This window comes from Camelus dromedarius, chromosome X (genome assembly GCF_036321535.1).
Source record: "Camelus dromedarius isolate mCamDro1 chromosome X, mCamDro1.pat, whole genome shotgun sequence".
In the NCBI taxonomy this organism is placed as follows: domain Eukaryota; kingdom Metazoa; phylum Chordata; class Mammalia; order Artiodactyla; family Camelidae; genus Camelus; species Camelus dromedarius.
This window is the reverse complement of record NC_087472.1, coordinates 16,453,552-16,457,826: the sequence shown is the minus strand read 5'-3', so window position 1 is coordinate 16,457,826 and position 4,275 is coordinate 16,453,552. Positions and strand designations below refer to the sequence as shown.

Here is a 4,275-nt window from a genome sequence, read left to right as displayed (position 1 = left end):
TGTTGGTAGAGGTGGTGGCAGTCAACACGGTGCAACTGGACATGATCGAGAAAACCTCCTTGTCCAAAGTACTTCCCTCACTGGGGCTACGTGCTCCACCACCATTAATCCATGTCTGTGTCTTAGATTTTTCCCTCTTTCTAGAGCCCTTTCTAAACATGTAAACACTCATGGATCTTTATAAAATGCAAAACGCAACAGGATTTAACATGGGAATACGTGGAGCAGTAGTGGGAAAAAATGAAGTCAATTCCTGCTTCTAATTCCCACCTCTTCCGACTCCCACAGAGAACTTTCATGAATCACAACCTGTCTGTGTTTCTGTCTATACAAAGAAATATTATCAAATGTCATTTCCAGCATCCCTCTGGCTTTATCCTTCTATGATTCTACAAATGAATCTAATACTGAAAATTCTGGCATACCTTAAGGCAGTTATGGAAATATTTTTTGCTTGGTATCTGTCTCTCAGGCCCTGAGATTGCTGATTGATACAATCAGCTCAGAAATCAATCTGGACATTTATCAAAAACTTTAAAGAGGTTCACATTATTTGATAGAGTCATTTCATTTCTGTGACATCATTCAAAATACAGCAAAGCTTTATGAACGAAGAATTTAAATACAATGCTATTTATAATGAAAACAGAAACAGCCTAAACGCTAAATCATATGGAAGGTGGGAGGCTGTAGCTTAGTGGTAGAGTGTGTGCTTAGAATGCATAAGGTCCTGGGTTCAAACCCCAGTACCTCCATTTTAAAAGTAATTAAAAATAAACAAATAAATAAATAAACCTAATTATCTCCCTCCCCCCAAAAAAATCATTTGGAAAAGGCTAAGGAAACTATGCATTCCATTCATTCAATTACCAAGTAGCCTTTAAAAAAGAAGACAGCAGGGAAAATGTTTATGCCATAAAGATACATTTTAAAAAGTATTCAAAATTACATGCAGAGTAATTTCACAGTCATGGATAACAAAGAAATCACAAGAAAAATTATGCATAAAAGAAAAACTGGAAGGCAAAAAGACAAAATGGTGGTACCCAGGTGTGAATATTTTCCCCAAATTTTTAATATGAACACATTGTTCTTTTATAATAAAAACAATACTCTTTATTTAAAATGCTCTATTTAATAGAATTTAATATGCCATAAATTGTAATATGGATGCTAATTTCATGGACAGTAAATTGTCAAAAATGTTATCTAAGACCTTCAGACTATCCAACTCCAGTCTACTATAGAGTGGCCAACCTTGTCACTCTTTACCTGTGTGAGTTTGGGCAAGTCACTTAACTTCTCTGAACTTCCATGTACTCCAAGTATAAAACAGGGGTTAACTGCATGAAGCAACTTAGCCCAAATCCTTGCTCAGAGTAAGCACTCACTATAAGTTAGCTATTGTTGGCTATAATAGTATTGTTATATTTTCCCCACTAATTCTGATGAGAAACAAAGGTGAGTAGAAAACATTTCCAGTAAGGGGTTTTACTTTTTGTTTTTTGATTTGGGGGTGTTTTTGTTGGCCAAATTATGAAGATGGGTTTGACGGTTTGCCTGCATCCACAGAATTACTTCTCTAATTTTTACACTTTACTTACCTACATTAATGAAAACAGAATCATGATGTAAAGGAAGGGAAAATCTAAATAGCAGAGAATGGGTTCCTAGTGTATAATTATTTTAAAAGACTTAGTGTACTATTTAGAGAGAAAGCATGGGGTTTACAAAACTGGAGATTAGTCATTTAAACTCTGGATGCCAAGCCCCACTGTAGGATTAGAAGAGGCTTTCTAAGGCATTACTCCTCCCCCACCCCCCGGCACCATTTCCAGAAGCTAACAATTGCAGCCCTTGGCATAAGTGGATTGGAACAAAACTACTTGTGTGAACATTTAGGAAGTAGATTAATTTCTTAATACCTTTCTCCAGCCCACAGAAGATTTGAGACAGCTACATTTAAAGATAAAATGAGGCAAGCCAAAGCAAGGAATAAGATCCTCCTAGCAACAGATGTATAGGAAAATATTACATATCGTGTAAGAGGAATAGGTACTAGTGTGGTTCTTGGAGTGTGTGGGAAGGTAGTTGAAAACATGACATGAAAATAAAAGGAAATTTTGATACACACACACACTTAACAATCACAGCAGGCAACAGGGGCTGCCTAAATCTCCACAAATTGATACTGAGCAATCTTAATTGATACTGAGCATTGAAAACAGTATCTTAGGACTTTCATCCTAAAATGTTTGGAGAACCATCTAGATTCTTTGATGAACTACTGGCCCATGTTTGAAAATTCTTAGAAGCTAGAGCTCCCTGCAGATCATAGCAAGGACAAAGGCACCACCTACCTTTTAAGAAGGGGTAGAGTCAACATAGACATGCAAGGTAAAATAAACCTAATTCTACTCACAGGACAACATTAAAAAAAATAATTCCACAATAAAAATAGAAAGAAAGGTAAGAACAGCACAGGATGCTGAGTAAAAATCAACACTACATTATGAAGGAAAAAGAAAAACCACTGAACAATGTAATTTTTGCTGGTAAGAGATGACAAGCCTAATGGATTGGGGGAGCAAACAACATAACATGTATTGACCTTAGAAAGGCTTTTGATTCTGCTTCTGGCCATGACCTACTCATTAGCTAGCTTGAAAAATATGGTTCAGATCATATACAGTTGGCACTAGAGGATGATATTGACAAACTAGGTTTTGATAGTTCAATAAGCACCAGAGGCAGGGAAGCACACTGAGTTGTGTTTCTCAAGGAACTGACTTAACGCTGACGCTATTTAATATTTTCATCAATACTTCAGTGGGTAGGAGACAAACATGCCTGTTTATTACAGGAAAATACAGTAATGAAGATTTTAACCCACGATAAGAAATTACCTAATAGATGGTAGCTATTTTTAACCTCTTCCAACAAAAGAAAATAGATCTCCAAGAGTACATGAAAGACGTGCAGAGGAAGACACTAGTCTTCGACGCATACTCTCTGCTAGGATAAGACAAAAAGGAGGTCACAGTGAGTTAAGGTAGAGAGCAAATAAATGATAGGGATCTCAGAAAAGGAGTTCGTTATAGATATACAGATCAAGGGAGCTACTGGAAAAGGCTGAAAAGTCATTTACAAATATAACTGCAGGTCACAATCTGATGGTGATGTGCGACCAGCAATCTATGTACCTGTTGGAAAAAAGTACACCAGGTCACAAATGGCGAAATATGCCTTAGGAGTACGTTAACGGAAGCACTCAGCAAAGAAGCTGAACTAATCAGCTAAAATGGATATCATTCATCATGACAATTTGTTCTCTGAGGGTAAAGAGTTAAGGAGTTGAATGTGGATGGAGCCTTGGTGCAAAATCATATGGTATACTCAGAAATCAAGAACATTAAACAAAATTCAGTGTAAGAAGGCAAATGTTTTTAACAAAATAAAAACCATGATAGGGGGAGGGTAGAGCTCCGTGGTGATAGAGCGTGTGCCTAGCAGCCCGAGGTCCTGGTTTCAATTCCTAGTACCTCCATTAAAAATAAATGAATAAGCCTAATTACCCCCCTCAAAACAAAACAAAACCATGATAGAAGGCTCCAGGTGATCCTGAGGGAAGTGTGGGGGCAATTCTATGGGTCCAAGAATGGATTATGTCATTATTAGTCCCTTAGAAGAAGAGGAAAGAGCAAGGAGTTGGCTGAAGTGACAATTCCCCGGAGCCCTGGAAAGCAAATTGGAATGCTTTTTGCAAAAGTCCAAATCTAGCCTCATCACAGACCTCTAACGACAAGTAAGTACTAAAAACTGCATAATTGTGTATAAGTGAGATTTGGAAAGCCCTAAAATAAGAAAGCACACAAAGAGTAAAGAAGAAAACATTCTTTAATGAGTTAAAGTAACAAAGGAGGATGAAGGAAAGGAAAACATGATTTTCTAGCCAACCCTCTTGCTCCTCAACCCAACCCCTCACATCGCCCCTTGGAGGGCAACTGCCGGATGGCGGCCAGGAAAAACTTGCAATAAAAGAATTCTGTGGGTTTGAAAAGAACAAAATTAAGGGGTATGGGGAGCACACAGTTGTTAATCTTGACCTCATGTAGGTCTTAGCTTTTTGATTTTTTATGGAGGATTATTTGGGTTCCTGTGAAGCTTTGAGAAGAGAGATTATAACTTTTCTAATCCTACTAATATGTTTTAAAATCCGTTTATTTTTAAATTTCATAATACTTTAATACTTGCTAATTATTAAAAATATAGAGA

The 4,275-nt window shown here is 37.1% G+C and overlaps 1 non-coding gene across 1 annotated transcript; it reads left to right on the top strand.

Moving 5' to 3' along the window:
• Positions 1 to 682: 682 nt before the first annotated feature.
• TRNAS-AGA (transfer RNA serine (anticodon AGA)) lies at positions 683 to 755 on the top strand. The gene has a single exon. It is a non-coding gene; the product is annotated as a tRNA-Ser (tRNA).
• Positions 756 to 4,275: the final 3,520 nt, after the last annotated feature.